Genomic DNA, 27,318 nt, shown 5'->3' on the forward strand with positions numbered 1-27,318 from the left:
CCGGAATGCAAGCCCTAGTCTAAGGTTACTGACATACCACAGTATAGAGGTAATAAAGAGTACTATCGTACAGTATGGCTACTTCCGCTCCCCGCTGAAAGCGCCGCCCACCCCCTCTCGGTTACCTCACAGTTACCGCCTGTCAAAAACGCGGACAGTCAACCTGTCATATCTCACTCATACAAGCATGGTACGCGTTCGCCTACACGAGCTTAGAATGTGTGCTAGGAACGCGCCTCTTTCATATATTTGATCGCCAGTGTCCGAGATGTGGACATACGACGGCCCATATGCTTGTGTGCCACCGACAAGGTAAAAAAAGTCCTATTCTACGTATATATCTCTTTCATCTAGCTGGCTAATCTTAAGCACAGAAGCTGACAGAGAAATGCCTTCGTAACAATGGCCCGCTGTCGCACTGACATCACCTTCATTATCCTCAAGTCTACTTATGACGCTGCTTGCTCATTAGCATTTAGCGGTGACAAAACGAAGTGGCTATTTCATTATCGCTCCTGTGAGGTCTGAACTTATTGATCGTGGAGATAACTTATCGCTTTCCCCACAATGCCTTTCTTTCTGGGTGAGTGTTATGCCAAACGCAGCCAAAGAGATAGTTTTCGCAAATAAAACAAAATCGGAAAGAGAGCAAAAGTCAAAAATAGATAGCCAAAATTCCTGGTAATGGAATGATTTCAGATACGAAAAGTTTATTTCTGGCTTGGAAGAGCGTCAGTGATTCCGAATTTCCGAACTATACCTACAATATTTTTATCTCTGTATTCAACCGTTATGGATTAGACATATTATGGAGTATCAATAAATCTATGATTCTACAGTACAGCCACCGGCATAAAGAAGTGATGATTTCTGTACCTTACCTTGTCGCTTTTAATCGTTTGACAATTTCGTATGACATTTCAAACAAGACGTTCATATGATAAGGTACATAAATCATCACTTATTTATGCCGGTGACTGTACCTATATAACTGACTGTCTAATGTTGCCTACAAGTCCTACAACATCCAAGCCTACTTTGTCTGATGTGATGGTGAATGTCGAACGGACAAGTCTATTTGTCCAATCTTAGATGTCTCTACAATAGACACTTTTCTGCGCAATCGAGTCAACATATTGGCTGTATGAGATAGGTTTTTGCGGTTAAACCGCACATATCGTGTTCTCAACTGGATCTTTAGTTTGAACTCGATCTAGAATTCGGATGAAAATCAGGAAATACCATAAATAAATTATTATTATTAAGAAGACTTTACCCTTACATGCAAGACCTAGGGCTTGGACCCACAATAAACTATTCTGGTAATTTAGACAAAAAAAGTAAGATCGTTCTTTGTGACTCTTGAAGTTCTCAAACTGATGTCTCTAGCTCTACTATTAATACAATCTTACACAGATTGACTGAATGCCAAGGTAAGCCCAAGAAGGCTTGTGTTGTGGGTATATACTCAGACAACGATATACAATATAATATACAAATACTTATACCAATACCATAGAACAAATATCTTTGCTCATTACACTAATACATAAATGCCCTTACGGGGATTTGAACCCGAGACCGCGGCTTAGCAGGCAGAGTCGCTACTCGCTACACTACGTCGTCAAACTCTTAACGACCGTCGGGATTGCTTCTCATCTCATCAAAAGCTTTCTGAACTGCAATAAGGAAATATCTTGGATCGTGTCCTCCATTCATTGAAACATCATACCGTACCGGTAAACCCACACATTGTAGTAGTAAAAACTACACTAACTGAGCTCTTCCGAACCTTACGTCTTTGCATTAATGTTTACATTTGGTAAACAGAATGGTACCGCAACATAGTCTTCACAGAACCAGTAATTTTAGCTCCGCTCAGGATTTTCAGAAGTTATTCAAAAACGAACCAATATCCTTTGCAAAAGGGTTGTGCTGTACTTTCGGAGTGTAGTCGTAAAGTTCGGTATTTTCAAAGAAGGCAAAGTGTTCCAGCATAATGCTGCAATTTATGTGAAGCTTTATGCCAAGACTTGAATATGACAGTTACAGCTTTCTTACAGCTTGTGGAATAACTGATGGTTGTACGGCAGCACTAAGCTCATTACTTTTTTAAGGCCCCTACTGACAAGAGGCGGGCCTTATGCATTTTATATTAAGGTTTGCCAATTGCCACTGTGCTGTGGACGATGCGGCAAGGCAATTAGCTTACAGTAAATCAAGCCTAATTGGTCCGCTTCTGGAGCCAGCTAGTATATTAGGTGTATTAATTATAATAATAAACCTTATCGCATCGGTGCATCCCTATCGCACTTACAAATAGTGCGAAAAGGACGGCCTTATGTGATAGTCTTTATCACGCCACCGTGCTTGCTTGGACAGTAAAAACGGAATCTGTAATGTTCTAGTACTCAAAATAATTGACGTCGTAAAACAAGCTCTTACGTTCCCTAGTAGCTATTTCGTTATAAATGTGCTTCCTTTTTCAGACTACGCCATGGTTTGGCGTCTTTGTGTATTTTGTGTATATAGTTGCATTGTATAGCCTTTGCGGTCCTTCTGAATTTTTATTACTCGTACACTGCATTATACAATTAAGACATTGTGAATTTAGAGAAGAGTTAGCTATTCCCCCAGACCGATAATACTGTTCAGTTCTGAGTGTTCTGTGATCGTTTTCGGTATGTTCCGGTATTTTCGATGTGGAGCGCTGTACAATGGCCCATATCTGCGGCTGCATTGCGGACAAAATTATTATCGATACTCGGAAAACTCGTAAAATCTCACGAATATGGTTTTACGCCTTCATGTGAAGTGGTCAATACTGCTTTCGCGGAAATCGCTGTAACTCTAAATGTAAAATTCCTACAAGTGTCCGTCAACAATCTGAATCTAAAAAGTTGCGTGAACTTTTACATTATTTTAGTTTCAAATGTCTTCGAAAATTGAAGTTGATAATTGGAGGATGAAGATAAAAGACCGGACCTAATACTGGAAAAACTCTGTAGTGGCTCCCAAACAGTTGTAGAAGAGTAAGTAAAAAGACAAGTTTTTCGAACCGCTTTCTGAATCAAAAATTGCCTGCTCTTATAGGCTCTAGAGCCGAATGTGTCCTTAGTCTACATAATCTGACTTGACCGACGTAAAACGGAAAACGCGGCTTTCCGAAAATCTGCGTCGAAATATCTTAAGCGCCACTAAAATCAAAAATGAAAACCAAAGAGACAAAAAGTAGCCTAATGTTACTCTCCATCCCTTCAAGTATCTCCACTTAAAAAATCACGTCAATTCGTCGCTCCGTTTTGCCGTGAAAGACGGACAACCAAACAGATATACACACTTTCCCATTAAGTTAGTAAGGATAACTAATATTAGTAAGGATATCCCGGTCAATATATCTAATGGAACTATCCGTGAAACGTTCAAAACTTACTACATAATCTGCTTACCAAACTATTAATTCTCAATAGCGTGTTTATAAGAAGCGGTGTTGGTGTTAATGTGCTGTTACGTTTTACGGAAACCTATTACCTGATGGCAAATGTGGCAGCTCATAAAGAGCTGATAAGCCGCCTGCAGTACCTGCTAACGACCCATTATCATCACAAAGGTATGCACGTGACTGACGTGTCCACCTCCACATACCTAGACCTACATAATAGACAATACTATGTTATCGCGTGTTATTTAGTTATTCAGATATCCATTTTGTTTATTAAGCTCTTGGAAAAGGACTTTAGAGTTTTTTGAATTACATTCGGGCGGCGTGGCGGAGACGTCCGTTGCGCGCCGCTAGACATGCGTCTCATGAGTGTGGATTGTCCCTTAGAGATCGCAGCTCCAGATCAAGTCTAGCGTTACTGAACCAGAAGCATTTGTTTTGTTTTCGAATTGGGCGTGCAGTAAAAGTCCAAAGTAGATTAAAAAAAATGTATCTCAGGGGGTTATGAAACGACATTATTTTTGATGCAGCACCGATACTGTTGCCATTGTATATTTCCTTTCGTATCATAGAAACATTGTAAAATAGAACGAGTACAAAATACATGTAACGTAACGGTTAAATGATCGGTTATATTGGTATAGCTTCACTGACTTTTATCTATTGACTGTCATACGGGCGTCAAAACTGACAAGCAACCATATCATCAGTGCGTTGAACGTAAAACACAAGTCATGTATGGTATGTTACATGTTACATGGGAACATGGGTTTCGGCATTTTGTAACGTAACAATTAACAGTAAAGCTATTACATATACATAGATGCTGACAAAGTGCCAAAAATATGCAAATATGCATAATCTTTCTAGCACTTTTTTCGCATCTTTAATTCTATATTAACACCTTGAATGTACTTTTCAACAATTTCAACGCATTATATTGATGGTTTTTGAGCATTTCTCTATTTTCATTTGATGTTTATAGGAACTATAACAACAGCCTATAAAGGAATTGTTTATGCAGGTAAAAGTTGAACTGGAAAGTGAAGTAGAAACATAAACAACACTATAAAGGACCTTAATATGATTTATGAAACCTAATATTACGATTTTATACTGTATGTGAATGGTATGTTAATCCGACTATGTTTTGTTTTTGCAGCTTATGTTAAATATAAATACATATTGTACAGTCAAGTGCAAAAATACGTATCGAAATAATCGTCTTATAAATATGGTACTACGCTCTTATTACACCGGACTAAGATGCTATAGGACATATTTTTGAGTAAGATGTGTACACCCGTATTTTTACACTTGACTGTACCAACTGTTTGCACATAAATTGTCATTGTTACATGACATACTGTTCGGTATGGCCATGTCAATTTAACCGACTGAAACAGAAGAAGGCTCTATAAGAATACATACATACTAAGGTTTTATGGAAAAATCTCATCCACTGATGCTGTTAGTCATACTGTGTATCAAAGCAAATCGTGCCCTATCTTTGAGCGCTATTGTGTGGAGCCTGTGGAGGTTTTCATGTTGGCAGCGTTTTTGTGCTCTGATTCTCCAAAGGTCAAGCGACGCCGCAGACGGCCTTGACGAACTCAGTGACATTCCTCCTACCATACCACAATCCCTACTATATTAATACTAATATTTATAAATGGGAAAGTGCGTGTGTCTGTTTGTTTGTCCGTCTTTCACGGCTAAACGGAGCGACGAATTAACGTGATTTTTTAAGTGGAGATAGTTGAAGGGATGGAGAGTGACATAGGCAACTTTTTATCTTTTTCTAACCCCCTACTTCCCTAAAATAGGGGGTGGTCGTTTATATGAAGCATTTAGCAATTTTCGAATTTAACGCGACGCGAGTGAAGCCGCGGGCAAAAGCTAGTTTACAGATATAATTTCAACGACTAAGTCTGTGACTAAACTTGTTTCAGAAGGTTTCAGTGCCTTCACTTTCATGTCTGTCTTGCGTATGTTTTTAGGGTTCCGTACCAAAAAACCTTATGGTGCGACTAGAGATGGGTAACTACCCAGGTAAATACCCGACGGTGGGTATTTACCGGGTAAATACCCGATATTTACCTACCCGCGGGTAAATACGCGGGTATTTTCATTTTTCTTCCAAATTTGACGTTTTTAAATGGTGTTTGGGCGAAAATAGATTAATTTAAGTCAGTCTTTGTAATTGTACACATAATGTTTATTCAAATTGGGAACGAATAGGTTGCTATGAGATAAAATGTGATTTTAGTGTATCACTCCAACTATAAAAATCGTGTAATATCATTCTCTGACATACGGAAATAATTTCAAATGCTTTTAATATAAATTATAAGTTTGATAAATTAAAACTGAAAATAAAAATATGTGAATAAAAATATTTAAAAAAAATCTTTTTCAAGCTCATAAGTCATACATAGTATGTTTTATGACAAAAATGCATATAAACTTTTTTGTAGGAAATTGTGTCTATTTTAGTTCGTATATACAATACTTTTCGATATTGATGATAGTTTCCATGAAATATGAAAAAAAAATAGATTTTACCCCCCCTAACCCCACCATAACCCCCTCCAACCAGTACTAGGAACTTTATATTTATCGTATATATACGACTAATTAATACAATCTAAAAAGCACACATAAAACATATTTTTTTAATTATTTTTAAAAATATACATTAAAACTTCTGTAAACATAATTGTCTATTTGACTAATTTGACTGAACAGTTTTGTTTTAAATTGTGTATAAAAATTACAACCACAAACTTAGTATTTATCTCCATTTTAACACAAATCAGCATGTCCAACATGAAATGAATCTACCCGTCAATTTGGGTAGATACGGGTAAATACCGGGTAGATAGGTATTTACCGGGTAAATACCTGGATGGGTAGATTGGGTATTTACCCACGACCCATCTCTAGGTGCGACTTTCTCCGCTCTCTCCGTCTGTCTGTCTCATCATCATTCACTTGCCCTTTTCCCATTATTTGGGGTCGGCGCACTAGATCCGTCTATCTGTCTGTGTTTTTAACGACGGGGTGTTATAAGTTTGACGTGTCTGTCTGTGTGTGTGTCTGTGTGGCATCGTAGCTTCCGAACGCATGAACCGATTTAGATTTAGTTTTTTTTGGTTCGAAATCTGAATTAGTCGGGAGTGTTCTTAGCCATGTTTCTTGAAAATCGGTCTACTATGTCGGGGGTTTTTACATTTTTTTTTTCTAGAACACAGTTTAACTCCTGTGGCCCGTTTCTCGAAAGGTACAAGCCTTGTATTACAAGTGTGTTTCCATGACAACCTATACGATTTGACAGTTCGCGCACTTGTAATACAAGGCTTGTACCTTTCGAGAAACGGGCCCCTGGTGCATCATTATCATGCGCCATTGTCAAATGATTAAGTTGCTTAAAGACTGCAATGGTATAAATCCGACACCTCATAACAATAACACTGCGGGTGTGAGAGACGCTAGGCGACACCAAAACAAACACACGTGGCAATGTCGACAGTATTTTAATGACAAAGGATCTTATTACGTATACAAACTGCATTTGCAAATATTGAAGTTGGCTACGATATCCGTCTGAAGGTCAAATACGTCCAGCAAGGCGAATTGTCTTCTTCCTCGGTTCCTTATGGGAGTTATGGGCCTCATGGCTGAGGGTCGTGACCACATGAGGTCGTTATTGTGCACACTAAAGCTCTCCATTGCGCACGGTCGAGTCTGCTGCAGTCCTACTAGCAGGCGCCTGTGTCAATCCCTTTTTTTTTTGTCGGAGTTAGAATGCTACCTGTGTCAATCCCTGGCAGGCCTTCTTAACGCTGTCCAGTGACCCAGCGGGTTGGTGGATGGCTACTCCCCTGTCCTCCATCCACCATGCCAGGCGAATGTAGGGGATAACAAAACAATTATACATGACTTATTAATTTATTGATAATAGAGGATGTCACATATTGGAGTTGGCTTTGATATTCGACTAAAAGTTTGATAACTTAAGTTGTAAATTGTAATGGTTCTCCAAAGAATGTCTAATATGGCGGCGAGCCTAGGGGTGTACCCAAAACAAACACACGTGTCGAAACTGTGTTGACAAGGTATCAGGGGATCGTGTTACGGCTGATCGAGTTGTAAATTTTGTAATCCATACTAATATTATAAATGGGAAAGTGTGTGTGTCTGTTTGTTTGTCTGTCTTTCACGGCAAAACGGAGCGACAAATTGACGTGATTTTTTAAGTGGAGATAGTTGAAAGGGTGGAGAGTGACATAGGCTACTTTTTGTCTCTTTCTAACGCGAGCGAAGCCGCGGGCAAAAGCTAGTGTATTATAAATGGGAAAGTGTGTGTGTTTGTTTGTTTGTCCGCCTTACACGGCAAAACGGAGCGACGAATTGTCGTGATTTTTTAAGTGGAGATAGTTGAAGGGATGGAGAGTGACATAGGCTACTTTTTGTCTCTTTCTAACGCGAGCGAAACCGCGGGCAAAGCCTAGTATACTATAAATAGAAGATATACTAATAAAGTGGTTAAGTTGTGATTGGTTATTTAGCCAAGAAGGTCAAATGCGGTCAGGACGGTGCGAAGTAAAAGCGCACGAGGCATAGAGGCTAATCAAATACTTATATATAGATGAACCATTAGTTTGGTAATCAAAGTAATAGTAGGCAGTGAGATCTTGCATGCGAGTTTCGATTCGAGGTCGGCTGAATTGACTGTAACCAAAGGCCTGCTATTCCCTCCCATGCCTGAAGCTTGCACAACTGGCTTGCTAGCCACGTACAAAATATTTGCATGCCCGTTGATTTGCCAGTAATAGGCGGCGAGACGACTAAAAAACTAATTAGTCCGTCAGTTAGATTATCAAAGAATTTTAGACACGTTTTTTTTTCTTTTTTCCTGTAAACGAAAAATGACGACGGTACAGTGCGTTGAAGTTTCGCGTGACGTCACGCCTAGGTACAATTTTTAATTAGAAGTGACGTCACAAGCCCGCACTCCGGAACTTTGATGCTCTATATCTTTGTATTTTTTCATTAATTAGAAAGAGCGAAAAATATGTGTTTAGTATTTTTGGACGATCTAATTGACGGACTAAACAGAATGCCATTTTTAGGGTTCCGTAGTCAACTAGGAACCCTTATAGTTTCGCCATGTCTGTCTGTCCGTCCGTCCGTCCGTCCGCGGATAATCTCAGTAACCGTTAGCACTAGAAAGTTGAAATTTGGTACCAATATGTATATCAATCACGCCGATAAAGTGCAAAAATAAAAAATGGAAAAAAATGTTTTATTAGGGTACCCCCCCTACATGTAAAGTGGAGGCTGATATTTTTTTTCATTCCAACTCCAACGTGTGATATATTGTTGGATAGGTATCTAAAAATTAATAAGGGTTTACTAAGATCGTGTTTTGATAATATTGATATTTTCGGAAATAATCGCTTATAAAGGAAAAAAAAGTGCGTCCCCCCCCCTCTAACTTTTGAACCATATGGTTAAAAAATATGAAAAAAATCACAAAAGTAGAACTTTATAAAGACTTTCTAGGAAAATTATTTTGAACTTGATAGGTTCAGTAGTTTTTGAGAAAAATACGGAAAACTACGGAACCCTATACCGCGTGGCCCGACACGCTCCTGGCCGGTTTTTTTATGTAGTCGTCAGTCCTATTTTGTACGCTGCTGGTATGCCAGTTGTGTACGCTACAAGCATGTGTATTGTATTGAAGGCCTAAGGTATCTAAACTATAACCGCAACGAATGCGCGCGCCGTTTAACTAAATGATCCATGCATAAATTTAGTCTACTAAGAGAGCTTCTGGAGGAAGTTTTCATAACTAAATTAGCCCTTACTTTTGAGAGCCCGCTACTGTAAGGGAGACGGCCTATTGGTGAAGGGCATCCATATATTCAAAACACTCTTTATCTCAATATATTTTTATTTCAAGGGAGTTAAATCACAAACAACTACTCTCAATCGCTGCTTCTATTCGAATGCCCCGTCAAGTGTTCGTTCTCCTTGACGTTTATCTAGTCTTCTAAATTCAAATCGGGGACTGCCAGTTACCGAACATTAAAATGCTGTAAAAGGTTTCATTCCCTATATGAAACCAACATAACATACAACCCTATAATTATGACACTTCTTGCATATAATTTGAAGAAACTCCATTGACTTGAGCCACCGAGCCATAGCCACTATAAGCGATGGCGGCACATCGCATAATAGCCCGTGTAATCGTCGTGCCGAACCGATTGTGCTCGCCCCTTACTATAACAATAGACCAGATAGCTAATTTCAATAAGTACAGTCAACCAATTGGAACCCTAGGCTACTGTAGAACTATGTCACAGTGACGTTATAGACCCAGAGCCCAGGCCCGCCAGACCTTCCTCAAATTCTCAAGGATGAAACTTTGGGACAATGTAGAGTTCATATCGGCGGTTAATGTGTGCATATTTTCTAGTTCGGCCCATCGGCCAATTTTTTGCTATCAAGTGATGAAGGTGAAAAAAAAAAGTGCTTACTTTCCTTAAATTCTCAAGGCTGATTTTTATATATGTGTTAGAGCACGTTGTTAGAAATTGGTTATCATCAATGCCAGACCATTTCCGCCGGCCATAACTTTTGCCAGACGCGACAAAGTTGGCAAAAAACGACTCTAACTTACCTCATTTTCTCAAGCCTGATTTTGATATATGATACGCAGGGACCTATAACTAGACCGTTTGTAAGCAGCCAGACCAATCGGATGGACCCAACCATCCGCCAGACCGACTTAAAGTTTCGATATGAGCATTAGTAGAATTGAAATATTCCGGGTCTATAAAAGCTAAAAACTTGAATTTTCTACATTAAGCTACGTGTATATTGTATACTTGACGTTATAAGCGACTTTCAAAAATTTTACTTCTAAGGAAATAAAAAAATGAAAGTTTATATGTGGTGCAAGATTAATTTTAAGCTATGAATTTTATTTACACTGCGTAAGTACATGTGTATTTTATTATAAATATAACTTTTACCAGACGCGACAAAGTTGGCAAAAAACGACTCTAGCTTACCTCATTTTCTCAAGCCTGATTTTGGTATATGATACGCAGGGACCTGTAACCAGACCGTTTGTAAGCAGCCAGACCAATCGGATGGACCCAACCATCCGCCAGACCGACTTAAAGTTTCGATATGAGCATTAGTAGAATTGAAATATTCTGGGTCTATAAAAGCTAAAAACTTGAATTTTCTACATTAAGCTACGTGTATATTGTATACTTGACGTAATAAGCGACTTTCAAAAATTTTACTTCTAAGGAAATAAAAAAATTAAAGTTTATATGTGGTGCAAGATTAATTTTAAGCTATGAATTTTATTTACATTGCGTAAGTACATGTGTATTTTATTATAAATATAACTTTTACCAGACGCGACAAAGTTGGCAAAAAACGACTCTAACTTACCTCATTTTCTCAAGCCTGATTTTGATATATGATACGCAGGGACCTGTAACTAGACCATTTGTAAGCAGCCAGACCAATCGGATGGACCCAACCATCCGCCAGACCGACTTAAAGTTTCGATATGAGCATTAGTAGAATTGAAATATTCCGGGTCTATAAAAGCTAAAAACTTGAATTTTCTACATTAAGCTACGTGTATATTGTATACTTGACGTAATAAGCGACTTTCAAAAATTTTACTTCTAAGGAAATAAAAAAATGAAAGTTTATATGTGGTGCAAGATTAATTTTAAGCTATGAATTTTATTTACACTGCGTAAGTACATGTGTATTTTATTATAAATTTAAAGAAGAAAAGTAAATTAAACTTTTTTTTCGGTCGTCGAACAAGGTGGTTTAAAATTAGTTTTAAGATCGATCCTTTTTAATTTGTGGGCGAGGGACCTCACACTATGTATAAAGGCACTATGTGTATGTTGCATATAATGTCAAATCCCTCGCATACTACAAAAGTTATTTAAGCATTTACATAAGTTCAGTTAAAATGAGGTGGAAAGTATAAGTGTATATGTTGTGTACACACGTAAAGTATTCTAAACTTTTTATAACGGCATACATGTATTTGAAGAATGCCAAAAATTTATTCGTGTCTGAAAATTCAGCATCTCCGACATGGGTTATAACGGGGTTGATGATGTTCGTATTGAGTACAAATGTTTAAACTTCCTAAACTTGTAATTCTAAAGTTCGTCACTTAGGTATGTTACCATGTTTTGTAGGAGAAAGGAAATTCGTTTAGTTATATACCGTTGTAACATTGATTGTTTACTTCTTTGAATTGAATATTTAATTTATAATGCATTGTACCAATTTGTTTTTTCCTTGTTTACGTTATTTATAATATAAAATTCAATTCGTTATTCAAGTTTTTAGCTTTTATAGACCCGGAATATTTCAATTCTACTAATGCTCATATCGAAACTTTAAGTCGGTCTGGCGGATGGTTGGGTCCATCCGATTGGTCTGGCTGCTTACAAACGGTCTAGTTACAGGTCCCTGCGTATCATATATCAAAATCAGGCTTGAGAAAATGAGGTAAGTTAGAGTCGTTTTTTGCCAACTTTGTCGCGTCTGGCAAAAGTTATGGCCGGCGGAAACGGTCTGGCATTGATGATAACCAATTTCTAACAACGTGCTCTAACACATATATAAAAATCAGCCTTGAGAATTTAAGGAAAGTAAGCACTTTTTTTTTTCACCTTCATCACTTGATAGCAAAAAATTGGCCGATGGGCCGAACTAGAAAATATGCACACATTAAACGCCGATGTGAACTCTACATTGTCCCAAAGTTTCATCCTTGAGAATTTGAGGAAGGTCTGGCGGGCCTGGGCTCTTGATCTATTATATACCAGGGGACCGATTTTTGAATCTCACGGCGTTCGAATTCAGAAAATTGTCACCGAAATTGCCTACTATTTTCAGTGACAATTTTCTGAATTCGAACGCCGTGAGATTCAAAAATCGGCCCCCAGATTGTAAGAAATCTCTTACTACTTGTCATTTTGACATGTTTGTAGAGTGGCCTAGGGTTCCAATTGGTTGACTGTACACTTGTACAGTCGCCATCAATATCGGAGCGGAGAACGTGCTCACAAATACCTAAACACGCCTCTTTTGTCCAGGCGTTAGGGCGTGTTTTAGTTGCACATAAATGGATAAATCTGGTGGCGATTGTAAAAATCTCATGTGTCTAAAAACCGTTTATGTTCTTTAAGAATCATCAGTTCAATTCATCAGTTTTTACCACTTTGGATAATATGTAACGTTTTATCGATAAATTAGCCTTACATAAGGCTAATAATTACCCATAATAATAACTTCTAAAATCTTGAATAATAATGCAAGCTAGAGCTTAAGTGAACTATTAAAATATGGTTCGTTTTATTATTTTTGTCCATTTATTTTCAAACATGTGACATTTGTATAAATCATTAATGTTATATACACCTAAATTCAAGCCTATATTCCCTAAACGGGGTAGGCAGAGCACATGAAACTACTCAAGATCCAGTGCCACGGCAATAATTAATGACATAATTACAATATTTAATGACATATTATAATGTAAGTTATCGATGAACTAAATATCGGAAGGAAGTCACAGCGACCAATTGATGTGATTTTTTAAGTGGAGATAGTTGACGGGTCGGAGAGTGACATAGAATACTTTTTGTCTCTTTCTAACCCCCCACTTCCCTAAAATGGTGGGTGGAAGTTTGTATGGAGCATTCCGTAAATTAACGCGAGCGAAGCCGGCAAAAAAGCTAGTATGGCATAAAGTCGTGTTTGTTCTTACTCAGTGCATGAACAGGTGTGTCATGCACTATCACATGTTCTGTAGCTATTTAATGGGTTACACTCTGCCGTCATCGGTGACTCACGAGTGTTTACATCGAATACCTAAGGTACGTTGAAGAGGATCACTTTTTCCGCAAGTGACACGGACATACGGACAAGCAATTGGAACCCTGCACTGAGAGAAAAAACAACCAGTTTTCATGTTTGTTCAACAAGTTTTTTGGTTAAAATAGCACCTACGTGATCTTTGGTTCAAACAACAAGTTAGATTTTGTTACGTGTAACTAGTACAATCTACAAGTTACACGTCATTTGAATCAAAAATATATTTGAATCAACAAGTCGATTTTATAAAGGAAACATGACACATATTGTTTTAAGCATATGTTTGGCTGATTCAATCAAATATCTTTTAACAAGTTTGACCTTGTTGTTCGAACAAATTCGACTTGTATCATCAATATTGTGATTTATTCCGTTTACTAAAATACTTTTGTTTCAAACGGATAAACCCGCAATAAGTCGAACTTGTTAAATTCACAATGCAAATTTCTCTCAGTGTAGGCCACTGTAGAACTATATCATAGTGACGTTATAAATCAGATTGTAAGAAATCTCTTACAGCTTGTCATTTTGACATGGTTGTAGAGCCTAGGGTTTCAATTGGTTGACTGTACCATGAAGCAGAATTGATGACCGTATTGATTTTTAGAAACATATCAAAATTGTGGAGCTAATGTGTCGGTTCGCGAAGACTACAGCTCACACATTCGTACATATACTTACCTTGATATCCACTATAGAAGTATATGCAGTAAGTACTGCAAAGAAATTAGTCGTTTGACCCCCGAAGCGCGGTCACTGACCCCACTTGCGCTCATTACGGTTCGCGAGACGGATGCTGCCATGCCTTAAGATCGTATCTCGACTTTACACACTGCGAATTACATCATAAACAACTGCTCTTAAGTACTGTTGACTAATAATTCCTTAGATCTCATGACTTTAGGACTGTATACGATTTGTAAATAAATAAAACCATGTGCCATAGGTATTACCGATTTCTATTCTATTCAAAATAAATCTTGACTTGAGTAACATGCCTTGGTAGACTTGTTCCTTTATAATGTCTACTTGTAAAACTTATACAGTTTGTGAAAATACACTATTACCCCCTTATTCATAAACGTCCACTAAAGTTATCAAGCCGATATCATTTGTTGATTTTCGACGTATTGGTGTCAACAAAATTAAAATTTTGAAGAAAAAGACCGCGACATAGTGGACCGATTTTCATGAAGCATGACTTCCACTCTCGACTAATTCAGCTTTCAAACAAAAAAATACTAAATCTAAATCGGTTCAACCGTTCGGGAGCTACGATGCCACAGACAAACAGACAGACAGACACGTTAAACTTATAACACCCCGTCGTTTTTGTGTCGGGGGTTAAAAAGATGCGCTTACGAGATACTTGTATGGTTACATTGTGGTACATTTTACACTGAAATTCTGTGTCTTGAAACAATCCGAATCTCAATAATTCGAGCATTACATATCACGTTACAATTCAAACATACCTATATTATTAGGGCTATTGTCGTAGAAATAAGACTCATCACTGCATGTTTTTGGACACGGACGGGTGTGGGTGGCGGCCCACATACAATTTAAATTTAAGAGCATAATTGTTACAACATATACGTAAAGTGTTTTATCATGTCTGAAGTGTAACACTTGTTTCCGACTATCCGTATCTGAAGATAAAATAAACTTGGAATATTTATTGACATGGATTGTTATCATTTGTCAGCTATCGCGGAATATTGATAAGATTGCATTCTATTGAATTTAATCCAACGGTATTAGCCTACATTACCAAGTGTAAAATACAGATAAATTAACAAGATACGTTAACTTCGGCATATAGTTAAGTCTATTATAGGAAACAGAATGGCATAGTTAGTTTTCTTAAATTCGTACTTTTTTCTAGAAAAAACATACACCTGCGATAGATGTTACTTCAATTTCTGTTGAGAAACGGGCTTTACAATTAACACTAAGTAAGTGTCAAAATTATGACATGTCAATCGCATATCGAACACCCAAACCCTGTTCTTAACAGCAATTGATGTAACATCTATCACAGGTGTATGGTATTGTTCGGAAAAAAGTTACGAATTAAAAAAAAAACTAACCATGCTATGCTGTTTCCTATAATGGGCCTAACTGTATGCCGAAGTTCACGGAATTCAATAAAAAAACGGTGTATAATGACTGAAAACAATTAAAAAATAATAAAAAGTATAAGTGCAGTATTAAAATATTATTATTTAAAATATCGTGTTAAAAGCTAACTAGATTAGAACGGCTCATAAAAATAATCAAATATGACTTTTACTCATCTTACGACTAAAATTTTGATGTTGTGATTCTTTCAAAATCATATAAGTATTATGCTTTTAAACATGTTCAATTATAAGAATTCTTTTATGTAAAAATCCGCTTAACTGCACAATTTTCAGTCAAGCTGCTGCAGGGCTGTTCGTCTCCAATTTTGGCAGTGAAACACCGTAATGTATGTCAACTACAACCACATACCTTGCAATCACGATTAACTGCAGCCTTCAAAGACAAGTGAAGTGCGGCCTAACTCCGAGCGGTAAGGTCGCAAGTTCTCACACACGATGCTGACGAGGCGTTTTGTGGAGCGTCCTTTTCTTTTGAATGGAGGATTGACCTCATATACGCTAGACTACAGGGCTGTCAAACGCTCCACTTCTCTGTTTGAACGTTGTTATTTTTCCGACGGTCGTCTGATCCCTACACCTTTTAAAACAAAGCCACTGACTCTGTCTATCAGTTTTAGTAATATACTTAACTGATGTAAAAACTCAATTCAGCTAACTTTGACACAACTCGAAATATGTAGTGGTTTTCAGTTGTATTTACCTATTTAATATGTGACTAATCTGGGCAATCGCGTAAAGCGGGGCAATTTAGCGCGAAATTTTAAATTCTCGTAATAGTGAATCTCCGAAAACGGGGTATTAGTATAGGGATGATATGACGACTATAGTATTATGTATACATAAAAAAATGGCATTCTGTTTAGTCCGTCAGTAAAAGCGTCCATAAATACTGAACACATATTTTTTGCTTTTTCTAATGAATAAAACAATACAAAGATATAGAGCATCAAAGTTCCGGAGTGGGGGCTTGTCAGTTGTGACGTCACTTCTAAGTAAAAATTGTACCTAGGCGTGACGTCACGCGAAACTTCAACGCACTGTACCGTCGTCATTTTTCGTTTACGAGTGTTAAGAATCGTTTAAAAACCCCTAGTTTTTAATCCTTTTTCTTATATTCATTTTTGATAACTCATTAATTTTTAATTTAATTCAAATAATAATTGTTAAATAATATATTCAATTTTCATATTCTTTCATTCAAATATTCAATATTGTATTAATTCAAGTTGACATTACGCATTTATAAATCATTTGTATTATTTTTAATTCATTAAGCATTCATGGTAATTCATTATTTATTCAATTTGTATTTTTTAAATAAAATATCAATATTGTTTAAAGTCACATAATAATATGTAATTCAAATAATCTCTATGCACAAATTTACCTATGGCAATATTCAAAATTCAAATTTGACAGCTTTTAGAGCTTTTCAAAAACTTACTGTTACTGTTCGTTATTCCGCTCTCCAACGACACTGTACTACTTTCTTTGTATTCTTTCACATTTCGGAGTAAACCAGCTTTAAACTACAGTCCGCTTATCATTTAACACCTCTGCAACACCTGAGCCCAGCGAAGATTATCTACGAGAAAAAATAAAAAATACGTGTCTAAAATTCTTTGATAATCTAACTGACGGACTAATTAGTTTTTTTTTGTCGTCTCGCCTATTACTGTACTTTGCTTGTCTACACCTGTACAGTCTCAACGGTTATTAAGCACTTTTTCCTTCTAGCGGCAACCCTAGGCGTCCTTAAGGCGCTCTATTTTCCTGGGGTCACACATGCAAGTCACGTCACCGCCAAGGCGTTCCTTGTGCAACGGAAATAGAACTTGACGCGAACAGCGCGTAAGCTGTTTCACGTATATCCATACTAATATTATAAATGGGAAAGTGTGTGTGTCTGTTTGTTTGTCCGTCTTTCATGGCAAAACGGAGCGACGAATCGACGTGATTTTTTAGGTGGAGATAGTTGAAGGGACGGAGAGTGACATAGGCTACTTTTTAGGGTTCCGTAGTCAACTAGGAACCCTTATAGTTTCGCCATGTCTGTCTGTCCGTCCGTCCGTCCGTCCGTCCGCGGATAATCTCAGTAACCGTTAGCACTAGAAACCTGAAATTTGGTACCAATATGTATATCAATCACGCCAACAAAGTGCAAAAATAAAAAATGGAAAAAAATGTTAATTAGGGTACCCCCCCTACATGTAAAGTGGGGGCTGATATTTTTTTTCATTCTAACCGCAACGTGTGATATATTGTTGGATAGGTATTTAAAAATGAATAAGGGTTTTGTAAGATCGTTTTTTGATAATATTCATATTTTCGGAAATAATCGCTCCTAAAGGAAAAAAAAGTGCGTCCCCCCCCTCTAACTTTTGAACCATATGTTTAAAAAATATGAAAAAAATCACAAATGTAGAACTTTATAAAGACTTTCTAGGAAAATTGTTTTGAACTTGATAGGTTCAGTAGTTTTTGAGAAAAATACGGAAAACTACGGAACCCTACACTGAGCGTGGCCCGACATGCTCTTGGCTGGTTTTTGTCTCTTTCTGTTGCGAGCGAAGCTGCGGGCAAACGCTAGTATTCGATAAATCAGTAATTACTTTATGTCTCAATTTAGCACAAGTACCGATTTACTCAAATACAAAAAAATTGTGCCTAAAATAGGGACTCCACTCACGGAGTGAAGCTTCGTAATGGTGTTGTTTTTCAAAATTCGAATTGGCAACACAGAGCGTTAAACGTTTAACGCTAACAGTTGAAGTCGCATTAGAAGATTCACTTTAAAAAACCTGAAAAAGGCCCTTAAATTGACGTCTTTTCCCAGTAGGCAAATCGTGTTTACTATGACGTAAAAGTGAGACTGTAGTTTCAACAAAATTATCAAAATTATGTAAAACTAGCTTTTGCCCGCGGCTTCGGTCGCGTTAGAAAGAGACAAAAAGTAGCCTATGTCACTCTCCATCCCTTCAACTATCTCCATTTAAAAAATCACGACAATTCGTCGCTCCGTTTTGCTGTGAAGGACGGACAAACAAACAGACACACACACTTTCCCATTTATAAAAATAGTATGGATTAGTATGGATTTCAACGTTAGTATAACACGACTATAATTAATTTATAGAACTTGTTGGTTTGTGTGTTCACTTCACACCTGCCGTCCATCGTCTGCCGTTGCCCTTCGCGAGATAAGGTCTCTAAGGTCCAATAGTTATGTTTATTGCTGTTGGTATATACCTATAGGTTGAAAACATGTTCGTCCAACCTCGGCAGGTGTGTCATCGAGGCTGAGTCATCGATCAGATGCGTGTATTTACAGTTTACCTATTTGTAAACAAAAAGCCTTCATAGTGCTAGACTAGACAGTGCTACTAGCTACTACGAGTAGATGTCAGACTTACAGCTGTGATTGCCAGTGATAATGGTCGCATAATCGGGACAAATGGACATTTTATCGGAATTTTGGGACTATTGACGACCCCGACCCCGGTAGGTAGGTAGGTAGGTCGGTAGTGACCCTGCCTGCTACGCCGCGGTCCCGGGTTCGAATCCCGGTAAGGGCATTTATTTGTGTGATGAGCACAGATATTTGTTCCCGAGTCATGGATGTTTTCTATGTATATATGTATTTATATATTATATATATCATTGTCTGAGTACCCACAACACAAGCCTTCTTGAGCTTACCGTGGGCCTCAGTCAATCTGTGTAAGAATGTCCTATAATATTTATTTATTTATTTATTTATTTATTTATTGTCGGGAAATGCAAAATATAATAGGTTAAGTAACTTGTCATTAAACATATTTCCTTATTTCCAAGCGCCGAAGCAGCAACGTCTTGATTTTTGTTTGTTGTTTGTAAAGTAAAAATTTCGGGAAATGATTCATTTTTTTGGGAATCGGGAGAATCCCGTGGATAAATGCCGACCATTATTTTGGTCGTGTAATGTTTTAACCCCCGACGCAAAAACGATGGAGTATTCAGATTCAGATGATTTATTTGCCATTACAAGTATAAATACATACATACAATCACGCCTGTATCCCATAAAGGGGTAGGCAGAACACATGAAACTACTAAAGCTTCAGTGCCACTCTTGGCAAATAAGGGGTTGAAAGAAAACGAAACTGTGACATTGCAGTGACAGGTTGCCAGCCTCTCGCCTACGCCACAATTTAACCCATATCCCATAGTCACCTTCTACGACACCCACGGAAAGAAAGGGGGTGGTGAAATTCTTAACCCAAGTATAAATACATGCAAATATAGTTACAATTCATACTCTAAGTACTTACATGCTAGGATTAAGATTCTATGCTGATGTACAACAAGATCATGAAGTTGTCCATTAAAATATTGAAATTATTACATATAATGTCATGTTACAAGTGACAACTAAATAATTACAAAAAAAAGTCAATAAAGATTAATTAAGAGCATTAGGAAAATATTCATTAGTGTTATAAGTTTGTGTCTGTCTGTTTGTCTATCTGTCTGTGGCATCGTAGCTCCCGAATGGATGAACCGATTTAGATTCAGTTTTTTTTTTGTTTGAAAGCTGAATTATTCGGGAGTGATCTTAGCTATGTTTCATAAAAATCGGTCCAGTATGTCGGAGCCGTCGGAGGTTTGTTCTAAATTTTAATGATATGGTTAGGTTAGTTAAAGGAGCCCTTTGTATTACTAGATTTTGTTTACATTTAAATACCTAAACTGACAGTCGAGAACAATAAACAACTCTTTTAGTATAATACACCTTTTTACGGAGCACCGGTAACAGGTGTTAACAGTAGAAGCTCGCAAGAAAGCTTCCTCGCGGCGGAGCGGCCATCACGCGCTGCAAATTGCTGTAATTTCCGATCCCAGCTACACCTATTTATTATTATACAAACTGCATTTATAAACGCTAAAGCGGTCCTTTTGCCATATTTATTCATTACATTAACTAGTAATAGACTATTAATCAAGTTGGCAAATTGTTAAATGTTTGTTTTCTTTCTTTTTTTGTTTGTATTTTGTGGTTGGAAGGATTCTCCTCTTTGTGAGGAAGAGCACAACACGGACCATATTTTCCAACGTTGTTCCTTAGTTTCCGTACACTCGTATTCTGGACCAAGTGATGTTGTAGTTCCCGTACCTCAAATACCTCAATAACTTTCTTCAAAATGTTTTGGTATTCCACCTGACCTTAATTCTGTTTGAAATTTGAATCTCACGGGCAAAGAATATAAATACAAAGATAAATGCAGATCGATAAAAAAGGACTAAATATTGAATAGCCACAGGCCAATAAAATAAAGCTAAGCTTCTCGAGAAAGAGCTTACTATTATATTCTTAGCCTTTCTGAGAGCAATAAAAAAAATAATTGAATAATGAAAAGCTGCAGATGCGGACAGAGCCTGGTTTCCAATAATTTTATATTTAGCCCTTTCTGTATGAACAAAAATGAAAAAGGATTAAATAATTAAAGGCATGCAGAGCGAAGTTTTATAATCCGATATTATTAGCCCTTCCTGAAATGCGGTCGTAATACAAAAGTACTAAATATATTAGTAACCAATAGACGAAGAGCCGAAGTTTTCTTGAACTGTATAAGAATAGCCGTTCCTGACAAAGGGCAGCAAGTCGCAAAGCAATAAGGCGACATAATTAATCCTGTATTTTTAGACTTTTTCGAAGGGGCAGCAAAGAAAAAGGAGTAAATAATAAACAGCGGCAAGTTTTATATAAATCGTATTCTTAGCCCTTCCTGAATGGGGGGCAGCACGTGGGCGAGGCTATTTCGGGAGTTTCCCTGCGCGCGCGCAACGTGCACGGGATTCCACGATACGGACAAATTATACTTCATTGCACTCTGGCTTTGGACAAGGACTTACATACATACGATCACGCACTCAAGTTTCAGTGCCACTCTTGGCAAAAAGGGGTTGAAAGAAAATCAAATTGTGACATGACAATTAAGGACTTCAGGGTTGGTTACTGCAGTTCTTGGGCCATTCCTCTGAGGGACAGAGCTACATGACATATTCCAAATTATCTATTATCTTTACTAATCAATTAGATATGTAACCAGCTGAACACAAAATTGTGTCTACTCTATGTTTATGAACGTATATCTATTTTCTCCTTTCTTCAGTGTTCAACCATAGATTAAAAATACATGAAAAAAGTATTTCTGGGAAAGTTTCACGAACTCTTAGGTACTGATATGGGAATGTAGGTAATCTATTCAATAATATCTGCCAATATGCGTGATGCCTACAAGGGCTATTTAGTAAGTATTATCAATTTATAAATATGCATTTGGCAGCAAGCCATCAGTTGACCTATGCTAAGTTGCTATGAACACAAGGTTTTCCTTATCCTTATTTATGATGACGAATATGATTACAGTGATATTCGTCATCGATATGAAAACTGTGCAATGACCTAAATACTTTTAAAATCTTAAGGTTAATACTAAAGTCAATTAAATGCATAAGCTCGTAAGGCACTGGCACTTTGACCTCCATTTAGGTCGGCGGCTCGGAAGTCGGAACCACCTCGAAGATATAAGCATATTAAGCATACAGTTTTAATTTGTTAATGGATAACTGCAATGCTTGAATGCAAGAGGTATTCTACGAGTAATCTTTACTTTAAACGCTATTTTTCACACCATCATTGAAAATATATTGTATGCGAGTGATTTAGTAATGAGTTGAGAGTTGAGAAGCAATAGGTCTTGGAAAAATACGGAGATTTACACCTAATACCTACATAGGGACGAGTTGCAAGTGTTGACATTGATCTATTTGACCCGTTTGAATTCGTCTACTATTGAAAATGCAGGAAAGATGATAATATAGAGACTGCATTTCCTTTTTCAAATTTATTAAATTATCAGAACACATTGACTGTATCAGATTGTAGCAAGTGAGCAAACAATATCTACACCGGACGCGTCATATTTGTCACTTAAGTTTCTAATATCCGTGATAGAAGAAAGCACAGAAATATCCCTACAAGAATAGTCGCCCATGCTTTTAAAGAATAGCTCGTAAAGAAACCATTACGACTGCACATGAATCAAACGAATACAAATCGTTTATCAATGTCGGGAAAGAGGGATTTAGTTTGGCTGGTTTACTGTTTAAAATAGCTGTAATAAGATAAAAATCCCATAATTTTACATGAAAAATGTAAAAGGAAGCATAGGTATGAACGTTGGGAGAAACCCCTAAAATGGTTAAACTGTCAAGATTTTAATGATTACTAGACATTTGGGTGCAACCGGCAGACAGACACTTGGCGACATTTAGTGTTCACAGGACATAGTCTAGCTAGGAAAAGACGCATCTGTCTGGAAAGTCGCATTTTCGCTGTTTTTGAACGTTTGAGCAAAGGCGTCTGCGAACTACTCTAACCTTTGTTGGATCTTGTGTCTTGGCAAAAAGGTTTAAGAATGTTCAATCAACAAGCAGACAATCGAAACCTCTTTCGCTCTGTATAATGCAAAAGCGATAGAGATGGAGATGATTACATTTCGATGTTCACGGCAGCGAAGGACCTCTGACGGAAACGCTTCGGGTACAGAATGCGCGACTTGCATACCAAACGGTTACAGCGAGTAGAAAGTGTGTCGAAGGCGAAGGATGGTATTGGGTATGTGATCAATGCAATTGTCGCGGTGCATTCTTGTGTGAAGTACGTTATGAAAGGGCGTTGGGAATTGCATGACGGTAACATACTTGCGGTTGTATCTTACTTCAATGGTATATCTGGGCGACCGAGCTTCGCTCGGTTCTATTTTAATATATCACGTCTTTAGATAAAAAAAAACTCTTATAAATACAAAAACAAAAAAAAAGACAAAAAACAAAAACTTAATTTCTGGCCGGGATTCGAAACCCTGACACCTACGATCTATCTGCGTACATTAGACCGACCTCGTGCGATTGAGCTACGCGGAATCGATGCGCGCGCGGCGAAATTAAGGACCATATTTTACGTTTACAAATGCGAAAGAAAAACTCATGAAAACTCGAAAATTCGCGTTTTCCGGGATCTAAGGCTACGCTAGATCGATTTTTCACCCCCGAAAACCCCCACAAAACAAATTTCAGCGAAATCGTTAGAGCGGTTTCCGAGATCGTCGGTATATATAAATAAATAAATAAATAAATAAATAAATAAATAAATAAATATACAAGAATTGCTCGTTTAATAGTATAAGATAAGTATGCATGATTAGGGCATTGTACATCCCGTAGTCAGTGATAATTATGATAAATTTCCTGAAGATACATTGACAGATTTTAGCAAACAGATTTTAAGAGATTTTGAGAGATTATCAGATTATGTTCATATAATTTTGAATTTGAACTCTATACTCGCTAAGTTGCTTTTGATGCGGACTGTATTTTTGTATTTTTTGTCCATCGGAAGTACGTATAAAAATATTTTAGAATGCCGATAAAATTTGTTGGAATAACAATATCATGACGAAGATAGCTTTATCCAAAGATAAAAACTGTGGAACGATACCAGTAGGCCTAGCACATGATGGCCGCGGGAGTATGTCGCCGCGAGATAGATGACACGTCTTTGTCTAATTGTATTAATGACATAAGGACAGGTAGTCTATCTCGCGGCGACATACTCCCGCGGCCATCATGTGCTAGGCCTGCAGATAAAAGTTTATGTCTTGATTCAGATAATAATATAGCCTGTTGCTTACTGTTATTGCTGTTTTTATCCGATTCGGAGAATCGTAAAAATACATTCAAGTTAAAACAGTATAGCACAACCTGTTGGTAGTGTTGGTTAAGTCAATAATTTTGTTTATTTTGGTATTTGCTTAGTATGGATTGTGTGAAAGAGGACATGAGAAAGAAAGATGTGAGTGTTGAGATGACGAAAGATAGGGGAGAATGGAAGAGAAAGACATGTTGTACCGACCCCACATAACGTGGGATAAGGGTAGGAGGAAGAAGAAGAAGAAGAGAGCTTAGTCACACTTTGAACACGCAAATAGATCGTTTTCCCCGTAGTCCAGATGATCGTAAACTCAAGGAAATAAAAAATACATTAGATATAATTCACCATTATTAAATTATTCGCTATAAATCCTTACTGTATCTAAATTAAGTCTACCAATACTTCCTGTTGAATTAGTAAATTGTGTACACATAAATAGATCGTTTTCCTCTAAGACATTGAGATGAACGTAAGTACAAGGAAATGGAAAATATATTAGACGTAGACGGATCATGACGTCAGGAGGGCCCTGGTGACTCACGCGGATTCACACGAGCCAAAACGATCGTGACTCATGTCTTGTCTCGCGACGGACGAGATATCATTTCGCATAGTAGCTGTCTATAGCTGATATTATATTGGCGAAAATAACCATAATTACGAATAGGGGTAGATTTTGCGCATGCAGCAAGCATCATTTTACAAACCGGGTGTCCCTAAAAGTATCGCCAGTAACGCCAAAACAAATCAGCGTAGTAAATGGGCTATTACATTAATAACAGGGGCGGATTCTATCGCCGCGCATGGCGGCGCTAATGGCGGCATTTCGTGAACATCAAAGGAGTGAGCCTTCTGTACTTGTACTATTATATATTCTGTGTTAATAAGCAAATGTGACCTTAATGAAAAGTATAGTTTTTGAGATATTGGCCGTTTAATTTAAAATGGCGCTTTCCGGGTTAATATACCTACTGCTATACTGGAGCTATGTGTTTCTTAGGTATACTGTAAAGGTACCTGTTGTTACCAGACTATAAAATAACAATAACTTGTATTCATCATTCTAAGTAACGATCTCTAGTATAGTATTAGAAATACTGTTATTGAAGAAGAATTCACGTATTCACGCGTATTCGTTGAAAGGAAATATTTCAAACAGCTCTACCATATCTCTATTCAATTACCGACAGTTTCATAAACAATCACAAGAAACTACCAATAAGTTATTTTCGTTAAGCCAATGCTATAAATAACACCAAATCATATGTTATTGTTGAAAACACGCAAGCACATTATAAATATAAAAACGTAACTTTTATTAGACTGTGCGTGTGATCGAATCCGTGGCGAGTGTGATAATCGATTAACGAAACAGTTATGAAGATTATCTGGGTCAAAATCTTTTAAACCAGTGTAGCTGTCAGTGTCTTTCATTATGAAAATAGTTAATAGTAAGGAATAAAAGTGGTAGCACTTTGTTTTGCTATAAATACATCATTACAGGGCATCATCACAGGCCTTTGCGTCTATTGCAGACGATTTACACATTGCTGCTTCGACAACGGGTTCGGTGACTGTGGAGTGTGGAGGCCGATTCGCGAGGGGCACGACCTGCCACATTTTTGGCAGAGAAAACCCATACCACCTGAGGTTCCAGGGCATATAACATAAGTAACATAACTATAGGGTTTGTCCTTGCGAATTTGAATAAAGAAAGCTAATGCTGGAAAGAAAAGTTAGCTTCTAAACGTCATATTTTTTGAATAGGGTCGATATTTATGGCAGCATTCCCTCGCTCTATCATTGTTCACTCACCGCTCCGTCACCGGCATAAATAAGGTGATGATGTTTGTACCTTGTCGCTTTTAATCGTTTGACAATTTCGTATGATATTTCAAACAAGACGTTATTGTGACAAGGTATAGAAATCACTTCACATCATTTATTTACATTTCGTATGGCTCGTATGATATGAGATGAGGTATGATTTGTACTGCACTACTCGCTTGCCATCGGTATAGTAAATCAGTCAAGATCGGAAGCCAATACAAATAAAGCTCAATAGGCAATGAATAATCCGACAAATATTAGCATTTCTCGACCTCCTTGCCTATTAGCAAAGCTTACCTAAGCATCAACCCGAAACTGCGTTGCGACCAGTTATGGCCGAGGCATAGATACAATACCTTAGATAGCTGAAAACTGTCAACATATATCAGCTTCATCTTCATTATATCAGCCCTTTATCGCCCACTGCTGAGCGTAGGCCTTTCTTCTAGTCAGGCACTTGTCCCGGTCAGCTAATCTCACCCAGGTGTGTCCCGCAATATCTGCTTATGAAAATATGCTCTTTATCGTCGGTTGTATTTTCTCCCATGTTAGTCAAGTGTCTACTAGTCTGGTGAACCTTTCGCCTTTGGCTGGTAGAGAGAAAAAAAATCCCTTGTCTTTGACTTTACTTTTTTCCTCAAACTCAATCTCAGGATCAAATTATATTAGTTATTGATGAATACGCAAATTGTGAATCTATCAGTCACTTGATCTTGAACTGGAAGCTGCGCCTACGCTGTTTCAAAATGGCGTATTGAGATGTAAGATCCTCGTCTGTTACGTCGTTTGTGTTGAGGGGTGACGTCACCGTATCGCTCATCGAAGTCGATTAGCATTGTGTAAAGGAGAGCGGGTTTAAAGTTTACACGAGGACTCAATCTCAATACGTTCTTTACATTCTTTACATATTTCGCATCGTCTAGGTTTGCATATTTTTAATCGTTGATGTAACAGAAAAAAGCTATTGAAAGCATCTAGACTCTTATTGAAATCCTTATTTTTCTGGAGAAGAATTCGGTGAGTTTTTTTTAGTATTTTTCATACAGGGAAGGTTCGCTGACAGATGACAGGTGTCATATGAAGATTAGTATGATAGGGTATCGGACACGTTTAATGCTAGCTGTGTCTATATTGAGCTTAATTGTAATGTCGACATACAGACGTTTTCCACTACAAATATTTTTGTATTTGCTCCTACA

At 37.5% G+C, this 27,318-nt stretch overlaps 1 protein-coding gene across 1 annotated transcript in view; it reads left to right on the plus strand.

Annotated features, from left to right (window-relative positions):
- The window catches only part of LOC125230145 (unconventional myosin ID), a 99,925-nt gene that overhangs the window by 20,958 nt on the left and 51,649 nt on the right, over window positions 1-27,318 (plus strand). The gene's annotated exons all lie outside the window — the stretch shown is intronic.

Source organism: Leguminivora glycinivorella, chromosome 10 (assembly GCF_023078275.1).
Source record: "Leguminivora glycinivorella isolate SPB_JAAS2020 chromosome 10, LegGlyc_1.1, whole genome shotgun sequence".
Classification (NCBI taxonomy): Eukaryota; Metazoa; Arthropoda; class Insecta; order Lepidoptera; family Tortricidae; genus Leguminivora; species Leguminivora glycinivorella.